We start from the raw sequence: 23,086 nt of genomic DNA, 5'->3' as shown, positions 1-23,086 counted from the left end.
CCTGGTTGGCATTATCGATGTTTGACCCGTTCATCTCCGCCACATTGAAGTGGATCATCATGTTGAGAACGTGTTCTCGAACAGATGCTGCTCTAGCATACGGGCATTGAAGATGTACTTAAGAGCATCGTGCCTAAGTTGTGCAGAAAGTTGTCTGAACATTTCCCTCAAGGACTCCATCATCTCACAGGCGGTGAGCACGGGCTCATGCTTCTTGGCCAAGACTTTGTTAAGGCTTGCCAAGATATACGCATAGGCCTTCTCATTTGCCCTTGTCCAATTCTCATATGCTTCCCAAACATTTTGAGGAGTGATGCGTGGAAAATAGAGTAAATAAATATGCGTTCATCGATCGTTCTCCATGCGTCACTGGTCATGCGTTGGACTACAGGATATGCAATATGCGTTTGATGACCATGCGTTCTTGCCACAAGTTTTCTTGCTCTCTCGCCAAGTATAACGAGATCGTAAGTTTCTCGGGTGATCCAAGGTTGAACTCAGGGACTTGTAGCTAAATGTTAAAGAATTTGAAGGTTATGGGCTATGCACTACTCCTACTCCTAACTAACAGATTAAGCAGTGGAAGTATAACTATGAGAGTTAGAGACACGGCAACTATTAAGGCATAATAAGATGCATGGGAAAAATAGATAAAATGACGGGTATGTCTTCGCCGCATCAATAAGCTTCATCGCAAGGGTAACCCCAGCCAGCGCAAGCTATGCGATTATGCTATACACACTTGACAAAGATGCATGCAATGTATATGCGATAGTGTCGAGAGGACTTATGTCTAAGTCTGTATTCTTGGTCACGTGCTCCCACACATAAATGAGCTGACCGCATACCACCGTATCCTACTTCGGACGCATGCGATGTGACCGCATACTTTCATATCCTATCTATAGGGTGCGTACATTGTGTAATAGCAAACAGAGCTTATTCCTAAGCCTCTATTCTTGCTTATGCGATCCAACCTGACTCTCCTAAGCCTAGATTTGCTTTTTAGACTACTCTCCCAAGTATGCCTAAATGATGAATGATATGCTCATATGACAAGGTAATCACATAAAAATGGTTGACATAAGAATATTCCTATTCCTAGGAATACTGTTTACTTTGCTTAATGCGTTCAACTATTTACCCTCTTGGGCAGTTATTTGCTGCTGATTTTGCTTGTAGACAAGCATTGCATCCGCTCATAGATAAGCATTGTTACAGCTTCAGACTAAACAAAGAGGATTTTCTCACAACACTCGCGCAACGTACACCTCCCGATGGTTTGTTACATGCTTCATTTGTCAAGACCGCATGATTAAATATGCGATACTTTAGCAATCTTACTTAGTCTTTGCAATGAAAGTAAAGGATGATAAGAAAATTTAGATGGAACCGAATGAAGTAGATAAATGCACTGATCACAAAATGTATTAATCTCTTAATCCACAATGTAATACAATACAGAGATAGAAGAGAAATGGAGGGCTAGATGGGCAATGTCTTGCTTCCATCAGATGTGTGTCAAGGCTACTGGTGGTGCCATGGATGTGCGGTGGAGTAGTCTCTCTCGAGATCTATCTCCAGCGGGGCTCTGATCATCACTGGGAATGGTTGAAGGAATGAAGAACTCTAAAAAATATCTTCTCACGCTTTCGTCTGGATCATAAGGATCTACCCGAAGGCAGAAGCTTGGATGATTTGAAGTTGGGCTCTAAGCCTTCTCTTTATAGAGCTTGATCATCGACAACATTAATGGTCCTCTCTGAAATTCTGCCGCTAATGACGTGATGGACCTACTCTGAATCTCTGCTGCCAACGGCGTGGTAGGTGAAATGTCAACATCACCTTTTGATACTCCCGAGTTATGCGTTCATGCTTGGGTTTTAGAGTATCATCGCATTCCACCACCCTTGCGATCATCCCTCTATTATGGTTATACTCTGTAGTCGCAACCTCTATGCAATGGACGCATGCGGTTAATGGCCGCAACATCCATGCATCGAGCGTATGCGATCGAGTATGCAATGCCTCTACATTGGCGAGATTCACCGCAACGATCGATTCCTGCGTTAGATACAAAAATAGACAATTGGATGCAAAATAACGCATAATAGAGTGTTAGCCGAGGTTTTCATTGCTGACCGACACAAGCTCACTTTTTCATGAATTCTTAGTACTATCACTGCATATTCTACTTAGCAGCCTTCATAATTCTAAATAAAAGGCCTATAATAACGTACTTTTTTACCCTTCATCGAGGAGCAGTAGAAGGTGGAATGGGAGGACACTTATCTATCAGGATGAAACGTAGATCATCGATGATTAAAATGGTGTTGATCGTATTTTCCAACTAGCTTAGTTCTCGCCAGTTAATTTATCGACGACAAGTAAACAAGCGTCGTGGTAGCCATTTTAAATAGCTAAAAAAGAACAAACTTAATTTAGTCTACTTGCATTAAACCACTTTTAGAAAACCAATCATATTTTAGCAAAATAGTCTAGTGTACCCTAAGTGACATCTATTTTGCAATGATGCTTCAGTTAGGTAGGACAACAGTAACTGTAGGGTGATCTACTGCCCCTTCACTAAAATGAGACATTCTCAATCATTAGACAGAAATAACTCTTTGTAACTGTAACTAATAGTCACCATTGTTTTGTCCATAATTTGTTAACATCCTTAACAATTCTGTGTAAGTTTAACCCTTCATTTTAGGTTCTAGAGTCACACCCCAATGAGCTAGCCTTAGGGAAAAGTCGATTGGAACAAGAGACTAAAGCAACCTTATCCATTTCTGGAGATCCAATAAAGTGTCATGGAATACTGCCATCCTTTATGGGGATACCCACGATGCCTCGAGGCGATGCATGAAATTTTATCCAACTAATTAGAGAAACTGAGGGATATATTGTCACACATCCCACTCCCACTTACTATAAACACTCTCTCCATTCACCTTGGTATTGATCTACCCAAATTCCACCCGTAGGTGGTCACCCATGGTGTGAACTTTTAGGGAGAAACATGTAGAGGTAAAACGAAGTATCATATACCCCATTTCCCTCCCACTGAGTGTTCTTGATAGCACTTGAAATGTGCTATTTTCTTCTGCTTAACTCAGGGTTGGTAAGCTACTTAATTTGGTTTAATTGCTTATTTTGTAGGACTCAAGTGTACAAGCGCTTGGATCAAGCATTCAGGACATAAAGACGCTAGAATGATAAAATTAGAAGCTAAATCGATCAAATCACCAAAAAAAAAGGAAAAATGTCTGGATGCAACGCTGCCCCCAAGCGTTGTGATGCTTCGAAAATTCAAGGATGCCAGCATTGCAACACACTCCAATGCTGAAGCCTGATGCTGTAAGATAGAAGCATCAGCGTTGCAACGCTCGTTTAGAATGTTGCAACCCTGCGAAATTTGGCGCTGTTGCCGGGGAGTCGAAGGAATCCTTAATTTTTGAAACTTTTAGTGTTTATCCTTGCTAATCAATTTTCTCTTTTGGTACATGACCCACACTCCAAAGGGCTCTCGACAATTGTATTTTTCAAAAATCTCTAGGGAAGAGCAAAGAATCAGGAGAGAAAGGAGACAACAAGCTGCTCTTGACAGCGAGATTCGTGTTGAAGACACATTTGAAGAAGTCATCCCTGGAAATTTCCCAGTAATGGCCAAATGAGAAAAGACCCTCAAGAAGCTTGCAACCCCTGACTTCACTCAGTAGCCCTTGTGCAATGCCTATCCGAAGACAATAGGTATCTTTTAACTTAAATTTGGCTTATTTCACTTACTTCCTGCCTTTTCTGGCCTGCAGGATGAACATCCGCACAAACATTTGAAAAAATTCTATGTCGTGTGCAATGGAATGAAACCCAATGGGGTGGTCCAGGAGCACATCAAGATGAGAGCATTCCTCTTTTCATTGAAAGGAGATGCCAAGGAATGGGTCTATATTCTTCCGCTTGGAAGCATCGCGTCCTGGGAAGAACTAAAGAGACAGTTATTGGAGAAATTCTTTCCAACATCCCGAGTTGCTAGCATCAGAAAGGAAATTTATAGCATCATGCAGTTCGATGGAGAGACCCTTCATGAGTATTGGGAACGATTCAAAAAGACCTATGCCAAGTTCCCCCATCATCAGATCTCAGACAGCCCCTTGATCCAGTACATTTATGAGGGACTGATGCAGACGGACAAAAACAACACAGATGCAACTACAAGAGGAGCTTAGATAAGAAACCGTGGCTGAGGCAATGAACTTGATAGCTACTATGGCAACAAATTGTCAACAGTTTGGAACTAGAGTTGCAGTCAGTGTAAAGTTGGCCAATGAGGTAAGTGAACTTAAGAAAGAAATTTTTGACTTAGTTTCTGTTGTGAAATAGTTGGCGAAAGTGGAGATTGGACAGCCTGCTGCCATTTGCAACGTATGTCATGGAACTGGCCATTCAGCTGACGTTTGCTCAAGTGCTCTGTAAGGAGAAATTCTTGATGTGAATGTCGTTGGAGGCTAAAATTATAATGGGCAAAAAAGAAGACGAGACCCATTTAGTTAAACCTACAATCCTGGGTGGAGAGACCACCCAAACATCAAATGGGGAGGATAGAATGAACAGGCCCAACCTAATCATGGAGCTCCGTATGGTTTAGGTATTTCCCTTGAAGACATTGTTAAAAGTCTTGCTGACAACTGTTTTAAATTTCAATAGGATACACGACATTTTCAGTAAGATACAAGGAAATCCATTGAAGATTTGGGGACCCAAGTCCCACAGGTAGCCACCTCAATGAGCAAATTGGACAGGCAGTCTGGAAAACTTCCGTCCCAACCTGAGTCAATGCTGAGAGAGAATGTTAGAGCAATCACATTGAGGAGTGGCAAGGAGTTGGATCCACCTGTTGAGTCAGTGAAAGAGCCAGAATTGAAGAAACCAGAAATTCCTTCCTCAGATCAAACCGTTTTGCCACCACAAAATAAACAGGGAGTATCTTCTCACTCTTATCCTCATTTAATTGCATATGTACCTAAAGCCTCTTTCCCATCTAGGCTTGCTAGGACAAAGGAAGAAATTGTAGACAAAGACAAGGAGCTTTTGGAGATGTTTAGAAGGGTTGAGAAAAATATTCCTCTCTTCGATACCGTCAAGAAAATCCCCAAATATGCCAATTTTTTTAAGGAGCTTTACACGAGGAAAAGACAAGCCAAGGAAAAAGAGAGAATGGTGGTAAGCCAATCTGTATCTGCAATCCTATAGAAAAACTTGCCAAAAAAATAGAAGGATCTAGGTATGTTTTTTCTCCTTTGTGATAGAAAAAAAGAAAATTGATAGGGCCATGCTAGATTTGGGTGCATTAATAAATGTTGTGCCTATCTTGAATGAGGTAGTTATGAAGAGGTCTTTAAACTCTTGGATGCAGGTTTTATCTGTCTTATCCCTGATAGTGAGTGGGTCAGTCCTATTCATGTAGTGCCTAAGTAAATGGGTATTACTGTGGTAAAAATTGATGAGGGTAGTTTGATTCTTATTAGGGTACAGAATGGGCGGAGGATGTGTATAGATTTTAGGAAATTAAATGATGTAACTTGAAAGGACCACTTCCCTATTCCGTTAATCGATCAGATGCTCGAAAGGCTTGCTGGAAAGCCCTTCTTCTGTTTTCTCGATGGTTTTTTCGGTTTCTATCAGATCCCGATAAATCAAGAGGACTAACAAAAGATGACAATTACATGTCCTTATAGAACCTTCTCTTTCAAAAGAATGCCACTTGGACTATATAACGCTCCCGTCACCTTTCAGCGCTGTATGATGTCCATATTTTCTGAGTATATTAAAAAATGCATGGAGGTTTTTATGGATATGTTTACTGTATATGGAGACTCATTTGCTGATTGTCTGTCCAATTTGTCTAAGGTGCTAGAAAAATGCATTGAGCCTAACCTTGTTTTGAATTTTCAAAAGTGTCATTTCATGGCCTCGCGTGGCATAGTTTTAGGACATATGGTATCTAAGCATGGCATAGAGGTAGGTCCTGCTAAAATTAATGTTATTACTAAGCTTCCTTGCCCCAAAATTGTGAGGGAGGTTCATTCGTTTCTTGGTCATGAAGGTTTCTATTGCAGGTTCATTAATGATTTTAGTATGATTGCTCAGCCGATTACCTCCTTTCTCCAAAAGGACATGGCCTTTGATTTTAATGACGAATGCAGGAAAAGTTTTGATGTGCTAAAGAACGCCTTGCCGTGCACTCTAGTTATTCAGACTCCTCGTTGGGACCTTCCCTTTAAAATCATGTACGATGCGAGTGACCATGCTGTGAGAGCAGTGTTGGGGTAGAAGATCGATAAAAAACATCACGTCATCTACTATACTTTGAAGACCCTCCACCCAGCTCAGTGCAGCTACACCACGATTGAAAAGGAGTTTTTAGCTGTTAATTTTGCTTTAGAAAAAATTCGCTCTTATATTTTAGGATCTAAAGTTACTTTCTTTTCTGACCATGCAGCTCTACGCTACCTGATGTCAAAGAAGGAGTCCAAGCCTAGACTCTTGAGGTGGGTTCTTCTCCTTCAGGAGTTCAACCTAAAACTCCAAGACAGAAAAGGATGCGAGAATGTCATTGCCGATCACCTGAGTAGGATTGTAGCAAAGGGAGGTTGCCTCAGTTCTGATGGAGACTTCGCTAATCATATTTTGATGTAGGCAGATTGTATTTCTATGACTCCCTGGTACGCTGACATTGTGAATTACTTGACCACTGGTAAGTTCCCACATGGTATGAACAAACATAGTCAAGATAAAATTAAAAGTGAGTCAAAATATTATGTTTGGGAGGATCCTATTCTATGGAAGTTTTGTTTAGATCAGGTAGTTAGGAGGTGTGTCCCTAATGATGTTTACTTTTCTATTCTTGAATTTTGTCATAAGCATGCATGTGGAGGGCACTTTAGTCCCAAGAGAACCGCAAACAAGTCATAGATTTTGGTTTATATTGGGACACACTATTTAAGGAATCATATTTTGTTTGCAAAACTTGTGAGCAGTGTCAGAAATCTGGAGGGTTGTCCCTTAGGAATGAGATGCCACAATTCCATATACTTATTTATGAGATATTTGATGTATGGGGGATTGACTTTATGAGACCTTTTCCTTCTTCTTCTGGGTACAAATATATTTTATTGGCAGTGGACTATGTTTCCAAATGGGTGGAAGCGAAGGGCGTAGTTACTGATGATGCTAAAGTGGTTGCAGGTTTTTGAAGACTAACATTCTTAGCAGGTTTGGCTTCCCTAAAGCAATCATCAGCGATTAGGGATCACACTTTTGCAATTGAGTCATTGCATCCCTGTTGAAGAAGTACGGTGTCAAACATCGTATTGCCACCCCTTACCACCCTCAGACTAAAGGGCAGGCGAAGGTGTCAAGACAATTTTGGAAAAGGTGGTCAACCCAGGAAGAAAGGATTGGAGCCTCCAGCTTGATGACGCTATATGGCCTACAGGACAACTTTCAAAACTCCCATTGGAATGTCCCCTTACCAGATGGTTTATGGTAAGGCATGCTATCTTCCAGTTGAAATCTAGCATAGAGCTTATTGGGCTATCAAGAAATGCAACTGGGACTTAGAGGCAGCTTGGGAGGTCAGACTTTTACAGCTTTGACAACTGGTAGAAATATAAGTTATTTATACTGCTTTATTTAGATATTGCAGTTAAAAGAGAGGAACGTTGTGTCAATTGTATGAAAATTAGCTAAGAAATACAATAGTTATAAATTTTCGTCAAATACACCCACTAACACCATTGCGATGGTAGAAAAGAATATTTCAAGTATGTTTTGTAGGAAACCAAGTCACCGTATGCGTTCATGGCTCAAGAGAAAAAGATTAACGCATCTACGTCGCATTGCATCCATCATTAAGGAATGACTAGACGGTCAACGCAATGACGGCGCATGCGACAATCGATCCAGAGCTGAACTTCAATCGCAGGCGGTAATAAAAACAACACCACATGCGGGCACACGATCGAAAAATGCAAATGAGCAACGCAATCACGGAAGATTTTGACACATGTACAACTAACCGTTGTGCTTTTTCAACGGACTGATTGCATAACAGAAGAAATATTTATTCCACCATTTTTGGAATTTCCATAACAATAAAGTAGGGACCACACAAGTCAGAGAGTCAAAGCTTTCATCTATAAATACCCTCAAAGAATTCACTGAATGATATACTTGATTCGGGAGATAATTAATACGAGCCTATTGAGAGAGAGGCTGGTCTCAGTGTTGATCGGAGAAGATCCAAGAAGAAAATAGGTAAGGCTGAGAGGTGAGTCTCAGGGAAAATCATTCCAAATCCCCGCCGTGAAGCTCTATACCTAGATCAACTCTACCGGTTGAGCAAGCCTGAGAGGGAAGCTCATCCTTCCGTTCACTCTATCTATGTCGGCAAGCAATCTCTCCATCCAGATCGTTGTCAAGACATTGGCACTCTTCTGTATCTGTTTCTAACTCTCATTCATCAGTTGTACTTCATCTTCTTATTCTAAATCATTCACAACCATGTATTAGATGCTTGATTTTATAATTAATTGTCATGATCATTCTCATTTCCACATTTCTGTCTATTTCCGTTCCTTCATTAATTGCTTTCTCCACGATGTTTTCTTTATACCTTGGTGATTAATATGAATTAAACAAGTAAGTTAATCTGTTCTAAAGAAATAAATATGTTTAGCTGAAGCATGCTAGACGACATCTTCACCTATGAGAGCAGAAGTGAAGATGTCATTCTGATCTATCGAGTTAGAAGAATGCGTTGACTAAAGCAAGAAGTACTTCCCGAAATGGAAGCAACCTTGCGTTCACTATGTTCGTCCCTGTTTCACCACAGAGATGTGGGAATGCGGCCGATCACCGAGAGGTGTATGCCAAGGGAAAGTGGAACCGTACTTATATCTTTAACGCAATTAAGGACTTGCAATGTTTATATTCATTATCCTTTCTCTTTCTGCTTCGTACATAAGCCTTGCCACCGCATAACACAAACTTTGTATATTCTTCACAGTCAGTCTCAACCTCGGTATCTGATAACTTGTAGAAATACAAGTTATTTATGCTACCTTATCTAGATATTGCGGCCAAAAGAGAATAAATATATGCCAATTGTATGAAAATTAGCTGAGACATACAATAGTTATGAGTTATCACAATTACACCCACTAACATGATTAAGATGGAAGAAAAGGAGATTTCTACTATGTTTTGTAGGAAACCAAGTCACCACTTGCGATCAAGGCTCAAGATGAACTGACCAACGCATCTCTGTCACATTGCGCTCGTCAATCACAATGAAGAGACGATCAACGCAATGATGGCGCAATGCGACAGTCGATCCAGAGCTGAACTTCAACCGCATGTGGTAATAAAAACAACACCGCATGCGAACTCCTGATCGAATGATGCAGCTGAGCAACGCAAAAGCAGATGATTGTGACACGTGTACGACTAACGGTTGTGCATATTGACGGTTTGATTGCGTAACAGAAGGAATAAATATCCCTCCATCTTCAGAATTTCCATAACAAAAGTCCAGTCCACAAGGCCGGAGACAAAAATCTTCACCTATAAATACCCCCATAGAATTCAAAGAAAAAAAGGGCTACTTGATATGGGCAAATTGATATTAGGTTATTGAGAAAGAGGCTGAGTTGAGTACTAAATGGAAGAAATCCGGGAAGAAAAGAGACAAGGCTGAAAGGTGAGTCTTAGTACTATTCTGCCAGATCCCCGCTGCAAAGCTCTATACTCAGATCCCTACTACCGGTTGAGCAAGCCTGAGAGGGAAGCTTATCCTTCCGCACGATCCATCCATACCGGCAAGCAAATCTCCATCCAAATTGGAGCCGAGAAGTTGGCGCTTGTTTGTATTTATTTCTATCTATTTTCATCATTGTATTTCATCTCCTTTATCTCTTCATTCACACACCATGTATCAGATGCTGAATAGATATATTCAATGTCTCGATCGTTTTCATCACCACTTCTTTGCCTATTTCCATTCCTCTGTTTATCGTTTGTTCATAAAGTCTTCTTAATCCCTTGGTAGTTAATATGAATTAAACGAATACTTAATCTGTGTTAAAGAGCTAAATGTGTTTAGCTAAGGCATGCTAGACGACATCTTAAACTGTGAGAGCAGAAGTGAAGATGCCATTTTGATCTATCGAGAGAAGGTTAGAAGAATGCGTTAACTAAAGCGAGTAGTACTTCCAAAGATGGAAGCAACCTTGCGTTCATTACGTTCGTCTCTGTTTCACCACAAACATGTGGGAACGCGGCCAATCACTGAGAGGTGTACGCCAAGGGAAAGTGGAACCGTACTTATGTCATTAACGGAATTAAGTAACTTGTGCTATTTATATTAGTTCTATTTTCTTTTATTCTTCACACATGAGACTTACCAACACATCACACGATCTTTGTATAATTTTACAGCCAGCCTTGACCTCAGTAACCCGTATCTTGTACCATCTTAGCTTAGCATTATTGCACTTTATTTTATTATCGCATTTTTATTGCTTTACTTTACTTTAACGCATTTTTAATACTTGTACAAACCATTCTTTTATAAAATTGAAAAACCTGGTTGCATGTATCATAAACATACGAAATAACCTCAAACAGTCCCTGTGTTCGACCTCGGAAGACACCGAGAAACTTGCGGTGAAATTATACTTGGTTCCAATGTAAGGAAACTTATGAAAACGCACAACATACTACAAGAACATTCATTAATAATGCATATCTAGAAGTACTATTGCATGAATTGAGTCAAGGCAGGTCATTATTGCATATCGTTGGACTTGAACCGTACGTGCATATCATCGCATAAATTCAGCGTTACAGTATCTTGTATCATGTAACATGTATCTTGTATCATCATAACTTAGGTTTATTTTATCGCACTTTACTTTATCGCAATTTACTTTATTACCGCATTTTTATCGCCTATCTTTGCTTTACTGCACAATTTACTTCATCACATTTTTAGATACCTATACATACAACTTTTATTAATTTGAAAAATCCCCGGTCGCATATATCACAAATATAATGCAATTAATCTAAAACAATCCCTGTGTTCAACCTTGGATCACACCGAGAAACTCGCGGTGGAATTATACTTGGTTCCAACGCAAGGAAACTTGTGACAACGCATAGTATACTACAAAATTCTCATAAATAAGGCATATCTAGAAGGTGTATCGCATAAATAGAGTGTGTCTAAATAAGCATAACACAACATCGACATTCCATTTCCATTCCAAGTCATTGAATTTGTGGTAACATGAGCTTGTATGATCCATCATTCATCACAATCCATATGCCTATTTAGAATCACTGTATCTTAAGCGTTGTATGACATAAGAGGATAAATTTTATGCACATCAAGTTTAGGGCATCATCGCATTCTATTCTTGCTTGCATCATTGTACATTTTATGTCTCAACAAGTTTATGGCGTCGTTGCCATGGATTGGTAAACGGTTATTGTTTTAGTATGTTTGTGGTATTTTGCAGGACAGATCTCTTTGTACTGGCTGTTCAATACGAAAAGCAGTCTGACAGTTTATGAGTACTAGTACCGAACCAGAATTCGTAGCTGACCCAAAAATCGAGCGTACCTTTCGTGCACGGGCACACTAGAATCGAGCAAGGCAAAAGAAAGCAGCTGACATGGCAGATAATATTGATAATGTGGTTCCCGCAGGAAATCATGGGGCGGTACGGCTAGTGCAGAACCTAGTTTTCCATGCATTTGAGGATAGTTTTGCAGACACTACGAGAGAAGCAGTTGTATGCCACTTTCAGCAAATGTGATTTTTTTTTAGACCAGGTTGTATTTCTTTGTCATATGGTTCCAGCAGCAGGAGTGAATGACTCTAAATGCTTTAAATGTTTTAAGTAAATTGCTAAAGCTTATGAATGTTTAGCAATGTATGTTTACTGAAAGCTATTATAACAACTATTCTCAAATAGTTACCAAGCAACGCACCTCACATTAATATTGTATTTATGCTAGGTTTTACAATAACCATGAGGATGCGTTACTAAGAATGTGTTTGGGCAACTAAGTTATTAAGAGAGAAGAATATGCAAGCAAGTAAGTATAGATAACTCAGTACTGAAGTACATAAAGAAGGTACTGAGGCCTTGCCCTAGAATTTAAGTAGCTCAATACTGAAGTACACGAAGAAGGTATCTGAGCAGTAGTACCTAAGATATGATGGTACTTAAACTAGAATTGTACAATTAGTTGTGATTGATAGTGTTGAGAACACTCCATTCTAGTCATGAAATGATGTTGAGGGATTGAGCAAAGATTCTTTCTCAACTAAAGAATGCAAATTATGATTGTAGGAAGAGAACAAGAGGAGTTCCTTCCCAGTTAAGTAGTAATGCGGTAAAGAATGTTAAGGAGTGAGCAAAACGGCCACTCTAGACTAATAGACTAAGACATAGTCTAGCAAAATAAGAAAAGTACTATGTGATGTTTGATTTGTCAACAAGTGAAACCTGAAGGGCAGAGGTCGACAAGATTATTTAATCCACTACCGGTACCTGAGTGGAAGTCGGGAGTCACACAGGTAAACATAGACTTTTCACTAGAAATAGAATGTATAACAGGTTTGCTCAGAGGTTCGTGGCAAACGTGAAATCTATTCTAGTGAATTCAGCGGAAGGGGTGTAATCTAGAGGAAGTCCTAGTCAGATTAAACCTAAGAAGAGGGAAAAAATGAGCAACAGTGAGCTCAAAATGTACCAGAGGTACATTGCGTATAAAAGTAAGGAACAAAATGGTCGGCAGAAGACAAAAGGGAAGAAGGTCCAGATCTACTGATGTTCCAGCTAATAGCACGAAGTTTGAATTGTAACTGAGCTACAGATTGGTACAGTTAAGAAAACCTTATGTATACTATATGGTAAGCCATAGTTTGGGAAATGTTATAGTATAAAGAATGTCTTCTCCCAAGTATGGATACAACGGACGTCCTAAGAAGAGTACTCTCGGTTAGGTCGATAAGTCTAGTTGACACAAATATTGATTTCACAACTAGTAAGTAATTCAAAGGTATGAAAACTGGAAAAGAATGTTCCAGTGGTATTCTTGGGAAGTGGAAAAGGACCACTCTAGTAATAAATGAAAACTATGACTCAATGGAAAATGGAAGAGTCACCAGAGGATGTGACAAATACAGTGAACTATGATGACCAAGTTGTTCATACATACTAGTATTATTTAATATGAACAAAGTTAATATCAGGTAGCGCAGTGAAAGCGTAGTAAAAAGGGGGAAGAAGAAATAAAAGAAGAAGGTTGTAAAGTTTATGACCAAAGGATGTTATGAAACTCTAGTTATAAGTAAGTCCGAGCAAATTTCGAGGATGAAATTTCTTTTAGGGGGGAAGAATTTGTAAAACCCGAAGCCTAATTACTTCAAGTAAGAGTAAGTAATGTGGTCTTCTAATGAGCTAAATGAAGCCATGTCTTAAGAAGGGTAGAAGAAGGAAGCAAGAAGAAATAGGCTCTTGGGTAGCTAAGTGTAAAAGTAGGAAAAAACTCGGCTAGGCTAAGGAAGGTCATGCCAGATGATGGAATGCATAATAAGCATATGAATGAGACCATGCCATCTAATGAGGTGTAGTGCTGAAGTAATATTGTGAGTGAAGTTAGAAAAAGGAATTTGCTAAATCCTAGCCTTCATCGCCAATAGTGGGCTAAGTAGCACAAGGAGGGTTCATGCTGGATTTTGGGCAGTAATATAAGCAAGAAGGTCGAATTCATTGGGTTGGTTTGGACAAACTACTTAGGCTATTTGTGTAATTCTAGTGGCATTCGAAAGCTCTATGTGTCTATTTTCTGTGGCTGAGCTACTGGAAGGAAAACTCGAAGCAGGCATACGAAGCGTTTTGAGCTAAAAATTTGACGTAATATTTTTAATTCAGTTATGAACAACTTTGTAGAATGGAACTTTTTAAGATGAGGCCTGGAAATCGAGTTATATAATTTTGAAGTTTGAACTGGAAATTGTTGAACAAGTAGGCAGTTACTTGAATTGGGGCCAATGATGAAGTTTTGAATCTCCAGATTAAATAACAAGGAAGTTTGAGCTTAAATTTTAAGGTAATGTTGCTAACTCAATTCTAAACATGTTTGTAGAAGGAAGTTTCTTCAAAAGAGGTATGGATTTTGAGTTATGATTTTTTAAAGTTGTAACAGAGAATCTGTGCATAAGCAAACAACTCATCGTGGAGATTATAGCGAGATTTTATGATGAGGATCTCGCTCTAGAAGGGAATCTCGCTAGAAATTTGGCAATGCATCGCTGGTATCGCTAGTAAGGTGAGTATCACTAGTATCCCTGGTATCCCTGGTAAGGTAGGTATCGCTGGTATCACTGGTAAGGGAGTATCGCTAGGAAAAGCTTGATCTCGCTCATGAAGATCTCACTCATAAGGAGAATGTCGCTAGTAAAGCTATCCTTGAAGATGGAAGTTCCATTAGTAAATGAACTATTTGAGGTATTTTGCTAAGAATTCTAAGTAGTTTAACTGAGAATTATGTCCTTTCAGGCCAAGAAGAGTTAGAAAAGGCGTATAATTCGTTAAGAGGCCAACGAGCTGTGAGTGACTATGTGATGAGTAATATTTTACTGATTTAGAAACTATGATTTCTTTGAAGATATTTCTCATGCTAAGTGTTTAAATGAAGTGCCAAGCAACATATTTGTGAAACTATTTCTCATGCTAAGTAAAGCATGTTTTCCCTGGAATTGATATTATTTAGATATGTTATCTTGTCCAAATACTTTCAGTATGTCTAAGTAACTCCATTTTTATGATGAACTAGTATGATGGATGAACTAGTACGAGGATTTGAGCACTAAGTCTTAGTGTTCAACTAAATGTTTATGATTAGTTATATGACGGATACTGAACGACAATGAGAAGGTATCCTTTCAACTAAATGTTTATGACTAGTTATACAACGGATAATGAAGGACAATGAGAAGGTATCCTAAGGATACTAAAGGACAATGAGAAGGTATCCTAGTCAAGTACCTAAGGTATGACGGTACTCAGTTATAACCACATGCACGTAGGTAATATGACGTCGAGGGATTGAGCAAAAGGGTTTTCCCCGACTAAGGTTGACATTGAGGGTTAGATCTAGTAGCTCACTCTCAACTAAAGATAAAGGCGGTCATATCTTCTCCTAGGCTAGAAGGATAGTTTGGAATTTCTAATGCTTATGAATGTTTATCAACGCATGATGTTACTAATGTATGAGTTTTCCAAGTATGTTTTCCATATCTAACGCATGCTAATAGTTTTACAAGCTAGTTCAACAATATTTAAGCCAATTGCAAAGTATGAAGCATGCGTTAGGGTTAAAGCTAAGGTTGTATGAAGCTTGATGTACTATGCTTTAAGTACCTAAGATTGTCAAAGTATATGCGTTAGTACTCCTAAATATACTGAAAGGGATACTAAAGGTAGGGAAAGTATCCTAAAGAGTTTACTATGCTATATTTAAGAACTATTCTTTAAATGCTTTTTGAGAACTCGATAGCTTGAGTGAGCCGGATACCAAAGGTAGGGAAGATATCTGAGTAAATATGCCTAAGGTGTTGATGGTACATAGAAAACTCCGTAAGCACGTAGGCAGATCTGAATGAGAGGCCGAAGTATAGGTCTCTTAGCCGATAACAGACGTTGGAAGCTAGAGCGATGTATGCTCGTTCTCAACTAAGGAATAATGATGTTTAAGGGTGGTTTTAAAGGTTTTATGTACACGTTTTCTTGGTATTCTTTAATTTCAGTATTATGTTTTCAAGCTTTCGATTTTAGAGCATGAGATTTATATTTTTTATTAAGTCACTCACTAGGCTTCTAGCTCACCTTTTCAAATGTTTTATTCAGGTAGCGGTCAGTTCCCAAAAGACTATTCTGCTGCTACTCTGCCACTCAAAGAAAAAGGTTGAAGGAAGCGTAAATGAAGACCTATGTTAGTTAGTACACATGTGTCTGTCTAGTGACTAGAATTCTTGATGGGGCTCACTAGGTTGTAATGTCCATATATGAACAATGCTACGAAACCCTGTAATGTAAATGGGTTAATTTTTGAGCTAATATGTATGTATTTAGGGTTTGAGTATTATTTAACAGGTAAGAGAGGCAATAAGTGTCAGCAAAAGGGTTGGTAACTACTGCAATCACCATTCCGTCCAGGTTAGGAGGGTAATCTGGTACGGGGTGTTACATAGGCAGTAAGTGCCAATAAAAGGGTTGGTAACTGCTATAGTCACCATTCCATCCAGGTTAGGTGGGTAATCTGGTGCGGGGTGTAACACCCAACCTGTACGATTTTTTGCATGGGATTTCGAGGCCTACAGCAGAGGAGAACGCAAGGTTCGAAATAAAACTGGTCATGCTCCAAATGATCCAGAACGCAGGGCAATTTGGGGGTCTACAAGGTGAAGACTCGCATGCCCACCTGACCAGTTTTGTCGAAATGTGCGGCAACTTCTCATTACTTGGCGATACCCCTAAGGGTATTAGACTGTATTTATTCCCTTACACCTTGAAGGATGAAGCCAAAAAGTGAGTTCACTCACTGGAGCCGAACGAGATTACATCATGGGATCAACTAATTGAGTGATTCATGAAGAAGTTCTTCCCACTAGCCGTCAACGCAAGGTGATGGAAGGATGTCTTGAACTTTGAACAAATGGAAAATGAGACCCTGAGCACCGCCTGGGTGCAATTTCGAAGATTGGTGAAGAACTGTCCGCATATTGGGATACTCGATTGCGTTTTGATGGAGACATTTTACAATGGCTTGAACAGATCGACGCAGGCTGTTGCTGACGCCTCCACGGCAGGAAGTTTTATGGACAAGACGTATATCGAGGCCAAGGTCATCCTTGACCGCATATCGTAGAACATGGATGATTGGATTGATGATGGTTATGGAGGTAGAGGTTCTAAATTAAGAAAGAATGACACTACCATTGTCCCTGCGGAGACAATGACCACATTGGCCGCACAAATGGCCGCAGTGACCTCAATCCTCCAATCAATGGCAATCAATCAAGGAGCCATCCCCCAACAATCAGCGCAACCCGCTGCGCCGGCTTAAGTGGTCGCAATAAGTTGCGTTAATTGTGGAGGGGCTCATGTAGCAAAAATGTGCCCATCGAATATCCAACAAGTATGCACCATCCAAAACAACCCCTTCAGCAACACCTACAATCCGGGTTGGAGGAACCATTCTAATTTCGTTTGGGGAGGGAATCCTAACCAAGGGGGGCCAAGAAACCATCAAAGTGGCAGTCGAGGGAACCCTCCTCCTTTTCACCATAACTCAAATCAGGGGCAATCAAGGCAATCGCATAATCAATAAGCCTCATCTTCAAACACCTCTGGAAGCTCATTGGAGGCCCTACTCAAATAGTATATGGACAAAAATGTAGTGATGCAAGCATAGGCGTCTTCAATTCGAAACTTGGAGATTCAAGTGGGCCAACTGGCATTTGAGTTTAGAAACAGAACACTTGGTATGTTGCCCAGCAACTTCGAAGCCCCAGGATCTCATGGAAAGGAGCAATGTCCCTAGGACATTGGGCAAGCAAGCTGAACCGCCTACAGAGGTGTGGATTGCGCTCATTCAAATAGAATCATCTTCCGGTCCATATCTCACATCTATGTTTAAATGCTTTCTTTAATTATTGTCTTTATGAATTTCTGAACATTGTCTTTACTGCTTTAGTTAATTTGTTTCATGACTTTATGAATTTATTCTTCATTTACTGTCCTAGCATTTATTTTCATACTATTTTTAATTCCTTTTACTTTTCCGTCATTAATAATTTATTCTTTAATTGGTGAATGACTGAGTAATGAGAAGAAAATTGATTACCGCAAGTTATAGCCACTTGTGTTGATGAAAAAATATGATAAAATAAATAATAATAAAATAATCAACATCCAGTATGCATGGCGATAATGGACGCATCTTGAACCAAGAAGATACGCTTTGCGTTCATCCAACTCAAATGCGTTGAGCTGAGGGGTGTGTTGCGCGCGTGTGTGTCCTTTGCCCGTCCTTGACAAAATGCACTATGTTGAGGTAGTGTTGCGCTGGTAGCAATACCGTGCGCCCGATCCTCTAGAAATGTGTTTAGTTAAGGGGTGTGTTGCGGGGATGCATGCGTTGTTGCCCGTCCTCTACATAGATGCATTTGCGTTGGTGAACACATTGCGTTAATCTTTTCCTTGCGTCCATTCGAATAAAATATTAAAGTCAATTCTTTTTGCAAAATTGAGAAGTCCAATCATTCCGTATTCCAAAGAAAGGATGAGTCTGCAGACGAAAGGACGTTTTTCTGAAATCTCATAAATGAGGGAAGTTTGAACGACGGGCCTTTTGAGTGTCTCGAGGCCTGCCACGGCAAAAATCGTGTTGGGCCCATTAAGGCCCAACCTATAAATAGGCACTTCCCTCGTCTGTGAACACTTTACCTCTCTTTACAACTCATAAACCCTAGCGCCCCTTGCATACAGAGCTTTCTTCTTCCCAGAAACCCCATCGATTTTCCAGTTCTTTCAACTAAGCATTCATGACCAACCAAGCTTCCCAACCCTGTGCTTCACCCTCAACCCGTTCCACTGACCAAATTTCCATGCCAGAGGTAGCATTCCTTGCTGTCAGTTGCCGTCTTGCTGCCCAACCACACACTGTCCCCAGAATCGTCGGTAGACCCCAGAGAAACCCTTTAGCCGTTAGGCCTCCTCAGTTCAAGAGGGGGCAAAGCACTGAAACCACCCCACTCCCAACTCCATCCGTCTCAACTGAAAGTGAAAAGAAGAGATGCGATGAAACGGAGGTGTTTGGAAACATTCTGAGAAACTTGAAGAAAGGAGGAGGATTGCCTAAGGCAGGGGTTGTAAACCAACCACTGTCTATGGAGAAGGTGACGATGGCAGTGACTGAAGAAGTGGTGGTGACGGAGGAAGCGGTGGAAGAGAAGACAAGAAGAAGCACTCTGGCCATAAGGGATCCTGAGGAAACTACGCAAGTAGAATCCTATGAAGAACTCATCAGAACAAGTATGCGGCAGAGAAGCAACCGGAGGTAGAAGAGGAGAAAGGGAAGAAAAAGAAGAACAAGGGAAAGCAGGTTGGAGAAGGTGAGCCATCCCATCATCGTAAAGAGAAAAAGAATAAAGAAAAGAAGGAGGATGAAGAAGATGAGGAGGCCAAGCTAAGGAAGAGGAAAGAGAAGGGAGAAAGGAAAGAGCGCAGGCGTGAGGAAAGGCGCTTGAAGAAGGAAGAAGAAAAGAAGAAGAGGGCTGCAAGCCTAGAAGTGGATGGAGAATCCACCTCCGTGAGGGAGGATAAGGGGGAACCAACACAACTTAGGGAGTCGGCGCAACCTGAAACAACGCAATTGGTTGCAACTAACAAAGGCAAAGAAGGAGAAGTTACCCCCCCTGATGCGGCGTCGCAAAGAGAATGCGCCGCAAGGGTCTACCGTTGACTCTTCAATGTTGATAAACGCAATAGAAGAAAAGGAAAGGAAGAGAAAGGAAGAGGAAGAGATACACGAGAAAATGGAGCAGGCGAAACTCATCACCGCAAAAGGTGATAGAAGAAGAAAATTACATGATGAGGAGGTTCACCGCAATTACGAGATCTTGAGACTTGAAGAAATAAGGCGGATCGAAGAGGAACAATGCCTTTTGTTGGCCTCTGAGTAGTTTGTGGAAGAGTGTAAAAGAGAATTGAGAGAAGCGGAAGAAGAAGAAAAGAAAAAGAAGGCAAAAGAAGAAAGGAGAATGAGAGAAGAGAAGGAAAGGAAGCGCGAAGCCAAACGGCAATGCTTATTTAAGAAGAAGGGCAAGGAACTTGCCAAACGAGAGAAGGAGGAACAACGCAAGGAACGGGAAAGAGAACAAAGGCAACAATCCTGCCTTGCATTGGCCAAGGGATAGGGCAAAGTAGTTGCAGAAAGCAGTAAGCCCACGTTGGCAAAGGTGCATCCATCAAGAAAGAAAGGGAACGACGACTTATTGATGGAGATGGGCTTTTCCCCTGTGCCAACGCCACTACCAGATCTGATGACGAGCGTGATCGTGGAGCATGGTTGGGACACATTTTTCCAGTACCCAGCCATTGTTGTTCCAAAGGTAGTGCACGACTTCTACCATGGACGGCTGCATGGCACCAAGGATGTGGTGACCCTAAAAGGGCGAATAGTGTCTTTAAGCGCAAGAGACATCAATGAACTATACCAAATGAAGGATAACCCAGATGCATCGGGCAACAAAATCATTGATGATCCCACTGGAGAACAGATGGAAGATGCGCTGCGAGTATTAATGCAACCGGGCACTAAGTGGTTGGTTTCTTTAAAAGACATCAAGACCCTGGCGTCCAAGACTCTTCTTCCGGAGGCACGGATTTGGGTTTATTTGGTCAAACGGCAGCTGATCCCAACTTCCCATGACAAGACAATCTCAAGGGATCGAGTTATGGCCGCATATTGCATTGCGCGCGGCATTCTAATCGATGTAGGCCGGTTGATTGCAAGTCAAATTCGAGGCTTTGTGGGGCACATTAGAGGACAATACTTCTTTCCATGGACTATCTCAAGTCTGTGTGTGTCAATGGGCGTAGGCATTGAGGAAGAGCCCATGCACGAATTCACGGCCTCATCAATATCAAAATCCTGAGGTTGCACCTCAAAGACTCCCCACATTGCCCAGAGCTACCTTTAAGGAGGCCCGCAATCGATCTCAATGCGCCGCAAGAACCCAGGCCAAAGAGACAGCGTAGAGAGGATAAGGGAAAAGAAAAGATCCAGGCATTACCATTGCAAGAAACAGAACCTTTGGACCCTTTACCCTTAGTAATCCGCCCTCAAAGCCCTTCGAGCCCACCCGCACAACCTTCTTCTCTACTTCATGAGCACTTTACCAACCTTCTCCTTACCCCAAATTCTCTAACTGCATACCCACCAATCTACTCACCTGTAGCATCATCACCGCGACATTCCCTTCCACCGCCACATGTTGATGACCCACACGATTTGGGTGAAGGCACCTCTGCCCAACCCCAAAACGATGTTGGCGAGACATCGCAGGCACCACCCACTACGCCTCCTTGGCTCCTAAGTTAGCAGAAATGCAGTCCCTCTTCTCCCAACAACAACAACAACTCTTTGCTCAGCAACAAGCCTTTTTCAACCAAAGATTTGATGTTGTAATGGAGCAAGTCGACGATATACAGTGCAGTGCTACTACGTCAAGGGAGGCGTTGATCAATATTCAGCGCAACATTTATAAGGTCCATCGGCACCAAAGACAGATTGCGGAGCGCAACCATGAGTACTTTAATTTTCTCACAGTATATCTTCATGGTCCCATGGTGCCTCCGAATCTCAGGCAGCACTTGAGTTTTGAAGAAGCTCCTTCAGTACCACCTCAAAACTCTCCTCCAGATCCTCCTACTCCTCAACAATAATCCTTACATTTTTATGCGTCCATTCTATATTTTTTTATTCCATTCATTATTTTTCTAAGTTAATCTAAATTCTTTGATTCTTTATACAAGCAGAAATTTTTATATTGCGTTAATTTTTAATTATTTGTATACTTAGTTAATATTCAATACAATTGAGTACATATTTTCTCTTTTTTCCTATGCCTTTTTCTTTATCATCCTTTGTCAATATTTACAATATTCTTGATCTTTTATTTTTGCGTTATTCATTGTGCTGCCATGATGTATAATATGCATTCACTTAGAAACATTTCCCACACTTTGTAAATTCTAACTAACACTTAGTTAATTCGTAGATTAGCAGTACTTTACCTTTTACCCTTCAAAGTTCTGCTCAAACCTTCTTTTTGAAATTTTTTCTAAGTGTTTGTCTATTCTGTCCAAACAACGCAATGAGGACCTTGCACATCTCTAAATTTGGGAGTGGGGAAGGTCTGAGCAGATAAGATCAAGATTATATGGTCATTAAGAAATTGCGTTCATTTTCTATATAAAAAAAATTAAAAAAAAAATTCAATAAATTTTCATACAAAACTCCAATGTCAGCGCAAGGGAAAACTCAAAATAATCCCAACCTAATATGAGTAAGTTATGAAAGGAACCTGCTCGTAGTTGGATGTTCACATGACACCCATGGGAACAAATCAAAATGAAGGGTGTAACCATGATCATCAGTCTCTAATAAATGACGCAAAGTTTGACCACCAAATACAGATGCATCAAGTTGTTTTGATAAAGAACAGGTAAGCATTCTTTTTAAAACTAGAAAAGCATTTTTTAGCAGAAATTTGTAGTATAGAAGAATAAAGTAGGGCTTTGATACGACTTAACAAGGATAGAAGGAAATTGCGTTGTCAAATAATGTGCCTAAGTGGAGCATTCAGAGCAACCAATTGACGCAAAAATATAGGATAGGAATTGAGCTTTATTGCCTTAGTCGAAGATATGCTTGAGGACAAGCATATATCTAAATTTGGGGATGTGATAACTTGTAGAAATACAAGTTATTTATACTGCTTTATTTAGATATTGCGGTTAAAAGAGAGGAAAGTTACATCAATTGTATGAAAATTAGGTAAGAAATACAATAATTATAAATTGTCATCAAATACACCCACTAACACCATTGCGATGGTAGAAAAGAATATTTCAAGTCTGTTTTGCAGGAAACCAAGTCACCGTATGCGTTCAAGGCTCAAGAGAAAAAGATTAACGCATCTACGTCGCATTGCGCCCATCATTCAGAAATGAATAGACGATAAACGCAATGACGGTGCATGCGAAAATCGATCCAGATCTGAACTTCAACCGTATGCGGTAATAAAAACAACACCACATGCGGGCGCACGATCGAAAGATGCAAATGAGCAATGCAATCGCGGAGGATTTTGACACGTGTACAACTAACCGTTATGCATTTTCAACGAACTGATTGCATAATAGAATGGATA

General features: G+C 40.4%; 1 non-coding gene across 1 annotated transcript; it reads right to left on the bottom strand.

Annotated features, from left to right (window-relative positions):
• Positions 1 to 4,037: 4,037 nt before the first annotated feature.
• LOC150034961 (small nucleolar RNA R71) lies at positions 4,038 to 4,144 on the bottom strand. The gene has a single exon (XR_016530986.1). It is a non-coding gene; the product is annotated as a small nucleolar RNA R71 (small nucleolar RNA).
• Between the last annotated feature and the right edge of the window lie 18,942 nt (positions 4,145 to 23,086).

Source organism: Benincasa hispida, chromosome 7, assembly GCF_027475165.1.
Source record: "Benincasa hispida cultivar pf3 chromosome 7, pf3_genome.v1.1, whole genome shotgun sequence".
In the NCBI taxonomy this organism is placed as follows: Eukaryota; Viridiplantae; Streptophyta; class Magnoliopsida; order Cucurbitales; family Cucurbitaceae; genus Benincasa; species Benincasa hispida.
The sequence above is the reverse complement of the archived record's forward strand: the minus strand, read 5'-3'. Positions and strand labels throughout refer to the sequence as shown.